This window comes from Pinus tabuliformis, chromosome X, assembly GCF_031772625.1.
Source record: "Pinus tabuliformis cultivar Carrire ecotype Pingquan chromosome X, CPIR1, whole genome shotgun sequence".
NCBI classification, from domain to species: Eukaryota; Viridiplantae; Streptophyta; class Pinopsida; order Pinales; family Pinaceae; genus Pinus; species Pinus tabuliformis.
The window spans coordinates 1,740,199,162-1,740,210,655 of NC_142308.1; positions in this window are offsets into that span (position 1 = coordinate 1,740,199,162).

An 11,494-nucleotide genomic window follows, 5' to 3' on the forward strand; every position below is an offset into this window, starting at 1 on the left:
CTTCAATAGATGTGAGCTTCAAGTTTTGTTCCATTGGAGTAGAAAGAGGATTGCACTCTGTCATGCCAAATCTGTTTAACAAATCTCCAATGTATTTCTTTTTAGAAAGAAATATGGATTTTGGATGTTGGGTTACTTTAATGCCAAGATAGTAATGAACATAGCCCAAATCAGTCATTTCAAAACTTTTTCATAATTCTTTCTTTATGGATGCAATATAGCTTTCATTGTTCCCTGTCATTAAAAGATCATCTACATATACCACAAGATATACAACTTTTTTTCCAACTTTCTTGACAAATAAAGTTGCATCATCAAGATCAAAATGATTGAAGTTGAGTTTCAGAAGATGCTCAGTTAGTTTTTCATACCAGGCTCGTGGTGCTTGTTTGAGGCCATACAAGGACTTCACAAGTTTGCATACTTTATGTTCATGTCCTTTCACAGCAAATCCTTCAGGCTGGGACATAAAAACATTCTCTTTTAGATCTCCATTCAAGAATGTAGTTTTTACATCCATTTGATGGACTTTCCAACCGTTCTGGGCAGCTAGTGCAAAGAGTGTCCGGATGGTGGCCCATTTTACTGTGGGGGCAAAATTTTCCTCATAATCGACCCCTTCCTTCTGTGCAAAACCTTTTGCCACAAGCCTAGCTTTGTGCTTGTCAAGTCAGCCATCAGCTTTGTACATGTTCTTGTAGACCCACTTGCAGCGAATTGGTTTGGTTCCAAATGGACAATCAACCAGCTTCCAAGTGCCATTCTTTATGAGGGCATCATACTCCTTCTGCATCGCTTCTTTCCATTCATCATGAGAAGCAGCTTCTTTGAAGGAAGTTGGTTCAAAATCTGTAGACAAGTTCAATTCACAATCATAAGTAACATCCATATCAACAGGTGAATTAGAGTCATCTACATCACCTCCATCTTGTCGGTTTGTATTTCTGGTTCCTGTTTTTCCAATTTCATCGGGATGAACACTTTCAAGTGTCTTTGTCAACAACTTTGGGGGACCTTTCTGAGATGGTCCAGGCTCTCTGTTGATTGAGTTGGGACTGAATCAAGATTGAGTCTCCCAATTCTATCAATTACATCACTTAAAGGATCATCCGGTGTTGGAGTTTTATGCACGGGAGATTGTTCTTCAGAAGAAGATTCCACATGTTGATCTAGTATAGGAATCCCCCCTTCAAGATGTGGAATCTGATTATCAAACTCTTGAAATGATTTCGTTTTTGTGAATCTATCCAAGTGATCAAGTTGCCGCTCAACAACACTGTCAGATTTGGATGATTCAAGAAAAATGACATCTCTAGATACAACAAACTTTTTATTTACTTCATCATAGAGACGGTATGCTTTAGAGGTGTTTAAATACCCCAGGAAGATACACTTATGACTTCTAGCACCAAGTTTGTTTCTATGTACCTTTGGTATTAAAGCATAACAGGTGGAACCAAAAATCCTGAGATGTTTTACCGAAGGAACATGTCCATACCACAATTCATAAGGAGTCTTGTTTCTTATAGCACTAGATGGACATCTATTCTTTATATATGCAGCACATAGAACAACATCAACCCAAAACATTATCTTTACATTTTTGAAGAAAAGCATGGATCGTACCATATTCAAGATTGTTCTATTCATTCTTTCTGCTACACCATTCTGTTGGGGATTATAAGGTACAGTTGTTTGATGTTTGATCCCATGTTGGCGAAGATAGTTTTCATATTCATTTGACGTATATTCTTTTCCATTATCAGTGCAAATAGACCCAATATGAGATTGTGCATCATTTTCAATCAACGTATGAAAATTCTTGAATGTTTGAAAAGCATCAGATTTGTTCTTCAATAAATAAACCCAACACATTCTAGTGTAATCATCAATAAATGTCATGATATATTTATTTCCATTTGCAGAAGGAACAGGAATTGGACCACATAAATCTGAATGAATGAGTTCAAGCTTCCTATGTGCTCTTGAATGTGAATCATGAAAAGACTGTTGCTATGCTTTCCTAGAATGCAAGCATCACATTGCTTATGTTTTCTAGGAATTGTAGGCAAACCATCAACACCATTTTTCTTTAATAAGCGAAGACTGTCATAGTTTAAATGTCCAAATATAGCATGCCATAATAAACTTGATGGAAGTGTACCTTCTTCATGATGAGAAATATATGAGAAATGTTGTGCATGAGCAGAGGTTCCTTGCAGTTTAAGAAGTCTTTCTTCTTCTATACCCCTCATGACAAGTGAGTGGTCAGATGCCTTTCTTACCTCAAGCTTTCCATCAAACATATTAATGGAGTGACCTTGCTGGCGGATGTGGACCAGGGACAACAAGTTTCTCTTGAGCCGTGGGAGATATAGAACATGATCCAGAAGAAATTCTGGAAGACCAGGAATTTTAAGCCTGATTGTGCCAAGCCCTCATGGCTTTATTTTTGACTGATCTGCAAAGTATATTGCTCCATCAACATTGTCAGTGAAATCTTCAAAAAAATCTTTCCTATGAGTCATATGACAGTTTGCTCCTGAATCAAGCAACCAATCATTTTTCGAAGAAGCTAGTGAAGCATTAAACAAATCTTCATTTACTCCAATGTTACATTGTGCCTCAATATAGTGAGCGGATTCAGGTGCTTTACCTTTGTCTGTGTCATCAGTTTTAGCTTTCTGTTGGTTTCTTCTCTGCTCAATTTTGTCCCATGGTAGCTTGCATGTAGAAGCATCATGTGATCCATTTCGTTTGCAGTGAATGCAATGCAGATTTGCTTTTTCTCCTTGAGAATGTCTGCCCCCCTGCCTCTGAAGTATCTTCCTCTTCCTCTTCGTCCACCTCTTCCTCTTGTAGAATCTTGAGCAGGATGCTTTTCTTTATGAGCAAGGCAAATAGTCTCTTCAGAAGATTCAGGGACTGTCTTCTTTCCAAAGGCTTTCTCTCTTTCAGCAAACTTTTTCACAAGAGAGTCAAAGGTTATATCTTTAAGATTTCCATTTGCTTGTAATGACTCAAGATAATTGGAGTAGGTAGGATAGAGTGCTTTGAGAAAGGAAATAAGGGAGATATCCAGCTCAAACTTAGTGGATTTAATATCATGCATTATAGACTTTATTTCAGATGCAAGAGCAAGAGGATCATTATTTTTCATTTCAAGAGTGAAGAGTTTAATCATGAGCTGAACAACTTCAAGTGCAGAATGTGTATCATAGAGTTCTTTCAACTTTTGTAAAGCTTCAAAGGCAGTTGAATATGATGAAATATGACGACTTACTTCTTCATTTAAAGATGCTGCGATTAATGCATAGGCTTTGCTATTCTTATTTTCCCAAATGGCGAGTTCTTTGTCTGATGTAGGCTGCACAGTCTTTGTCTTCTTCTATGACACACACTCCTTTCCACAACTCATTGTAGATGAGGGTGTGTTTTACCATCCGAGACCATTCAGAATAGTTCTCCTTGCCAGTGAGAACTATTCCGACCATAGAGATGATTGAATGCATTATGTAAAAATTACTTCTGCTGATAAAAAATCCTTACGTTACAACCTTCAAATCCTTCTAATATTTACTAAAAGCATCAGCATTTCATTGTTCATATCATTGCAATACTACTATGTTTTGAAAAAATGCGCAAGGGATCACTTCAATGTATTAATATATCACTTCAATATATCAATTTATCATGCAACACTACAAATGCTTTGATATATAAAATACTCTGAAAACACCGCAATACTTGAATGATATATTAAACGCTTTGAATCACATAAACTGCGTAATACCATGAATTCAACAAACGTTTATACTTTGACTCAACTGCTCAACACTATACCAAAACTGCTATCATAAATATACACTGAAGAACTGCTCAGCACTATATTAGAACCGCCATACTGAAGTTAAAATCATCTCTCTTGTCATATATCGGCATTCTCAAACTTAAGGGACACGTTATACCTCCTCGCAGAAGACAAATGCAAAGCCTTTTCATGCAGAGTCTCTGCCTTGTCAAGTGCTACAGTCCAGGCGAAATTGGTATGGCATCGGTCTCACATCTCAGTCTTGGGATACCACAGTTCAGCAACGCACCACGGTCTTGCATCTCAGTTGTATGTCAGCGTTCTTGGGATACAATGTCAGCAACGCACCACGGTCTCACATCTCAGTCGTATGCCAGCGTTCAATGTCATTTCTCAGAGAGGATCGCAAAGCCAGACGATCAGCGAAGAAAGGTTCGTGTGAGGGAGAGAACCCGGAGGGGGCGTACTGGAGTGCATTGGCACCGAAAGTGGAAGACTATAACAGTGTGGTGGCCAAGGCCATTACTTCGGCGTCAGGGCAGATTATCAAGGGTATATTTTTCTGCATCAACGCTTATGCTTCTCAGGTGCAGAAAGGCGGAGAATTTGTCAGAAGCCGAGTAACCAAATCCGAGAGCAAAACGGCCGCAGCCTCTGATCATGAAAAGAAAAAGAATACAAATATCAAGATCAAAACATACATTTATTCAGGGGTTGGATCAAAACATTTTCTTAGCAACCAAACTGGTGACCAAGTATGCAATGTGCTTCCGTTTGGAGGTGGAGGCGGAGAGGACAACAAAGCCCTCAGTTGCCGGTGTTTCTTTGCCCTTTGTAGACAAAACTCCAAAGAAATAACAACTAGCTCGGACGAAGACTGGTAGGCTATAGCGGATCAGACTATTGTGCCTCAATGAGCATTGGGTCCAACGCATCTCTAGGCAGCGACAGAGGTAGTGCAGTGCACCGTCATTTCTGGGCAGGCCAGGCAAACATTCACGCAGAGGCGTTATGGACAGACAAACATTCAGGCAGAGGCGTTATGGACAGAGGAGTTACAAGGAATCTGGGACCTGCGCTCTGATACCATGTCAGGCCAGGGTAACTCCAGAATGGGCAGAAGAAAAACTGATTGCATATTTCATTAGATAACTATCATTTATATACATAAATGGGACGGATCAGTTCATCTTCTTGATGACTGTTCACGTTCCAGTTTACCCAACCATTGAAGATTAGGTGTGAACAAAATCCACTAAGGTTGAATTGGATATTCCTCTTATTTCTTTTCTCAAGGCACTTTATCCTACTTACTCCAATTATCTTGAGTCATTGCAAGCAAATGGAAATCTCAAAGATATAACCTTTGAATCTCTTGGGAAAAAGTTTGCTGAAAGAGAGAAAGCTTTTGAAAAGAAGATAGCCTCTGAATCTTCTGAAGAGGCTATGTGCCTTGCTCATAAAGAAAAGCATCTTGCTCAAGATTCTACAAGAGGAAGAGGTGGAAAAAGAGGAAGAGGAAGATATTTCAGAGGCAGGGGGGGCAGACATTCTCAAGGAGAAAAGGCAGATTTGCATTGCATACACTGCAAAAGAAATGGATCACATGATGCCTCTACATGCAAGCTACCATGGGAAAAAATTGAGCAGAAAAGAAACCAACAGAAAGGTAAAACTGATGATACAGACAAAGGTAAAGCACCTGAATCTGCTCACTATGTTGTGGCACAATGTAACATTGAAGTAAATGAAGATTTATTTAATGCTTCACTTGCTTCTTGGAAAAATGATTGGTTGCTTGATTCAGGAGCAACTTGCCACATGAATCATAGAAAATATTTTTTTGAATATTTCACTGACAATGTTGATGGAGCAGTATACTTTGCAGATCAATCAAAAATCAAGCTATCAGGGCTTGGCACAATCAGGCTTAAACTGCCTGGTCTTCTAGAATTTCTTCTGGATCATGTTCTATATCTCCCACAGCTCAAGAGAAACTTGTTGTCCTTGGTCCACATCCGCCAGCAAGGTCACTCCATTCATATGTTTGATGGAAATCTTGAGGTAAGAAAAGTATCTAACCATTCACTTGTCATGAGGGGAATAGAAGAAGAAAGGCTTATTAAGCTGCAAGGAACCTCTACTCATGCACAACATTTCTCATGATGAATAAGGTACACTTCCATCAAGTTTATTATGGCATGCTAGATTTGGACATTTGAACTATGACAATCTCCGCTTGTTGAAGAAAAATGGTGTTGCTGGTTTGCCTACAATTCCTAGGAAACTTAAGCAATGTGATGCTTGCATTCTAGGAAAGCATAGCAGATAGTCATTTCATGATTTACATTCAAGAGCACATAGGAAAATTGAACTCATTCATTCAGATTTATGTGGTTCAACGCATGTTCCTTCTGCAAATGGAAATAAATATATCATGACATTTGTTGATGACTACACTAGAATGTGTTGGGTTTATTTATTGAAGAACAAATCTGATGCTTTTCAAACATTCAAGAATTTTCATAAATGGATTGAAAATGATGCAAAATATCATATTGGGTTTATTTGCACTGATAATGGAAAATAATACACATCAAATGAATTTGAAAACTATCTTCGCCAACATGGGATCAAACATCAAACAACTGCGCCTTATAATCCCCAACAGAATGGTGTAGCTGAAAGAATGAATAGGACAATCTTAAATATGGTACGATCCATGCTCTTCTTCAAAAATGTAAAGATAATGTCTTGGGCTGATGTTGTTCTATGTGCTGCATATATAAAGAATAGATGTCCATCTAATGCTATAAGAAACAAGACTCCATATGAAATGTGGTATGGACATGTTCCTTCGTTCCTTCGGTAAAGCATCTCAGGGTCTTTGGTTCCACCTGTTATGCCTTGATACCAAAGGTACATAGAAACAAACTTGGTGCTAGAAGTCACAAGTGTATCTTCCTAGGGTATTCAAACACTTCCAAAGCATACCGCCTCTATGATGAAGTAAATAAGAAGTTTGTTGTATCTAGAGATGTAATTTTTCTTGAATCATCCAAAACTGACAATGTTATTGAGTGGCAACTTGATCGCTTGGATAGATTCACAAAAGCAAAATCATTTCAATAATTTGATAATTAGATTCCACATCTTGAAGGGGGGATTCCTATACTAGATCAACATGTGGAATCTTCTTCAGAAGAACACTCTCCCTCACATGAAACTCCAACAATGGATGATGCTTTAAGTGTTGTAATTGATAGAATTGGGAGAATCAATCTTGATTCAGTCCCAACTCAATCAATGTAGCAGCCTGGACCATCTAAAAAAGGTCCCCCAAAGTGGGTGACAAAGACACTTGAAAGTGTTCATCCTGATGAAGTTGGAAAGATAAGGACTAGAAATTCAAACCGGCAAAATGGAGGTGATGTAGATGACTCTAATTCACCTGTTGATATGGATGTTTCTTATGATTGTGAATTGAATTTGTCTACAGATTTTGAACCAAATTCCTTCAAAGAAGCTGCTTCTCATGATGAATGTAAAGAATCGATGCAAAAGGAGTATGATGCCCTCATAAAGAACGACACTTGGAAGCTGGTTGATCCTCCATTAGGAACCAAACCAATTGGCTGCAAGTGGGTCTACAAGAACAAGTATAAAGCTGATGGCTCACTTGACAAGCACAAAGCTAGGCTTGTGGCAAAAGGTTTTGTATAGAAGGAATGGGTCGATTATGAGGAGAATTTTCTCCCACAGCAAAATGGGCTACCATCCGGACACTCTTTGCACTAGCATCTCAGAACAGTTGGAAATTCCATCAAATGGATGTAAAAACTGCTTTCTTGAATGGAGATCTAAAAGAGAATGTTTTTATGTTCCAGCCCAAAGGATTTGCTGTGAAAGGACATGAAAATAAAGTATGCAAACTTGTGAAGTCCTTGTATGGCCTCAAACATGCACCGTGAGCCTGGTATGAAAAACTAACTGAGCATCTTCTGAAACTCAATTTCAAACATTTTGATCTTGATGATGCAACTTTATTTGTCAAGAAAGTTGGAAAAACAGTTGTATATCTTGTGGTATATGTAGATGATCTTTTGATGACAGGGAACAATGAAAGCTACATTGCATCCATAAAGAAGGAATTGGGGAAAAGTTTTGAAATGACTGATTTGGGCTATGTTCATTACTATCTTGTCATTGAAGTAACCCAACATCCAAATTCCATATTTCTTTCTCAAAAGAAATACATTGGAGATCTGTTGAACAGGTTTGGCATGCCAGAGTGCAATCCTCTTACTACTCTAATGGAACAAAACTTAAAGCTCACATCTATTGAAGGAAAAGAATTTGAGGATGCAACAAAGTATATATAGCTTGTAGGAAGTCTCAACTACCCAACTACTACCAGACCAGACATTTCGTTTGCTGTTGGAATCCTCTCCAGGTTTATGCAAAAGCCTTGTGAGGGACATTGGTCTGCTGCAAAAAGAGTTCTAAGGTACTTGAAGGGAACTCAAGACTTTGGAATCAAGTATACACACGTGGACGACTTTAGCTTGATTGGATACTCTGATTCAGACTTCGATGGAGACAAAGAAACTGGGGTATCTACTTCAGGATATGCTATGAGTTTTGGATCAGGAGCTGTCTCCTAGAGATCACGCAAACAATTAGTTCCAAAAAATTCCACAATAGAAGCAGAATACGTGGCAGCAGCTGAAGCAACAAAAGAAATTGTGTGGCTTAGGAAAATTCTTGAAGATTTGCAGGTAAAACAAGTACAATCAACTCCACTCATGATTGACAATACCTCTGCAATAAAGTTGGCCAAGAACCCAAAGTTCCATGATTGAACGAAGCACATCAATACTAAATATCATCTGATTCAACATCATGTTGAGGCCAAAACAATCCATCTTCGTCATTGTTCCACAAATGAGCAAATTGCAGACATCTTCACCAAAGCGCTTGGAAGAGAAAAGTTTGAACGATTTAGAACAATGCTTGGACTCACCAACATCCCTTCAGATTAAGTGGGGGGGGGGGGGGGGGGAATGTTGACACCTAATCCTCATGATTGGGTGAATTTATGTAAATAATTAAATTAGAAATGTGAACAGTCATCGGGAGATGAACTGAACAGTCTCTCCCTATTGTATATAACAAAGACCTACTTGATGGAATAATACACGAATCAGTTTTTGTTTTGTGGAGTTACTGCTTGGCTTGACAATGATTTCAAAGTCATAACCCAACTTATTTGTGACCCATTTTTTCTATTCTTCTAAAGACAATCTTTGTTCTAAAAAGTATTTAAGACTATCCTGATCCATTTTTACCTTGAAATGTCTTCCCATTAGGTAAGGTTTCCATTTCTTAAGTGCATGTAGTATTGCCAACATTTACTTCTCATAAATAGCTTGATTGAGATGTAGCCATAAAAATAAACAATCGCCTACATCAAAACTTCTTTCACTACGACGTTCATCTGCCCGTTGTTTCATTTGATTCTGCACCAAAGTGGCGTTATCCTTTAAAAGTTCGAGAACTTGTTGTTGATGCTCAATGTGATCTTTCACTGTTTGAATCTTTTTCTTCTTGATATGACGTTTTATCTTGAGAGCTTGAGGAGTCGTAATTTCTTCCAATGCATTACAAGATATGGTTGGATTCATTTCTTGATGCTCGATGTGATCTTTCACTTCTTGAACATTTTTCTTCTTGATACGGCCTTCTATCTTGATAGTTTGAGGAGTGGTAATTCTGGCCAATGCATTACAATATATGGTCGGATTCATTTTTTCTTTCTCAATGTGATCTTTCACTTCTTGAACCTTTTTCTTCTTGATATGTCCTTCTATCTTGCCAATGCTTTACAAGATATGGTTGGATTCATTTCTTCTTTCTCTAGGGTTGGTTCCTGGTGTATATCCTCTGCTTTTGATGTTTCTTGATCCTTTTCTTCCTCCTCTTCATAATGTATGTAAAATAATTTCTTTTTAGCACACTTATGACCCTTAGTGTATTTGCTATCACAATTGTAACAAAGCCCTTTTTCTCTTTTTTCTTCCAATTTTTGTCGTGTAAACCTTGTAGGTTGTGGAAGGCTAGTAGAAAAAACACTTCCATAATTATAGTCGTGAGTGGTGGGATTCCTTGTTTCCATAATTTCGCTTTCATTTTTTCTTGCCAACCTAAATGCGTTCTCTAATGAATCAGGTTCCCAAAGACGAACCTCATGTTGAATGTTATCCTTTAAAGTCCCTATGAAGACATGCTTCTCTGGAATATAATTTACCCTTATATTCAATTTTTGAAAGTCCTCAATGTTCTTTGCCATTGAACAATTTTGTTCGAGATTTATCAATTTTCTAAAGAAGGTGTTACTCTTTGTATCCTCATAATGTGTTATCATTTCTTCCGTGAAAATTGTCCAAGTGACAAGTGCTTTACAAGAACAAAGCACTTTATACCATAAAAATTGATTTGGTTCTAAATATAAAGATGCAATATGTACCTTTTGTAATAGTTGAACCTCATGTAGATCAAAATATTTCTCCATCTGTAGTATCCAATTTATCAGATCCTTGCCATTAAACTTCCTCATATCGCCTTTTCTAAATTTTAGGATCTTGATATTGAAATGACTGTAACTTGGTCATTTAAGAACTCCATGTTCTGAAATTGCGTCCTACAGTAGCCCTATGCGTCCTCTTTCTAACCCCGCAAGTCTGATCAGAATTTGATTCTCCAAGAAAGAGTTATGCCCAATCTCATAAGATGACCTGATTATATAATGTTTCAGTAGAGAGAAATTGCATTATGTGCCACGTGTCACCGTTTCAACCTTTGGATCTAAAATATATAGACCGGAAAATACAGTCTGTCCTATTTCTGTAACTTCTTACAAAATTTCAATTTCTTGCTCAGAGAGAAAGTTATGACGATTTTCCCAAGGTCACCTATTTAGAATGTAATTTGGGAGTCTGCACAAACCCTAACTTCCTTAGATCATATCTCGAAAAAGATAGTGATAAAAGCTCTAAAATTCGGACCCGAAGTTCAGAACGATTGTGGCTCAAATGGGTTTGTTTTTGAGCTTCTGAAACATCATAGAAAAAAATTATAGTGAAAATTCAGTGATCACTTGTTTGGAGAAGCGAAACCCTAGAATCCAAAGCTCTGATACCAAATATTATGAAACCAACTCACAAAAATATAGAAAAGATAGATCAACACATTAGAAACAAGCCTCTTTGAGGGGGAAACCTCATTTACATTACACAAATGAACAATTCTTGGATGATACAAATGACAAGGCCTCCTTTCTATATGTAGGAGTCTAATGGGTCAAAATATAATCAGAGCCGACATAACAATAATAATGTAAGGGCACAATAATAACAATAGTGGGGTTCTATGGGGCACAATAATAACAATATGGGGACTACATGGGCAAAAAAATATAATAAGGGGGTTGTACTAATAACAATAAGGGGTTACATTAGTAGTATAGGGACCTAACACTTTTTAAAAATGCTCACACATTCATCATCTATCTAAAGAGACTAAAAAGAAATGCCTAGAATGCACACTACTTAATGCATACTAGAATGCCTAAGTGCATGATTCTAAGGAATGCTTTTAGAAAAAAAAAATGTATTATCCTAATGT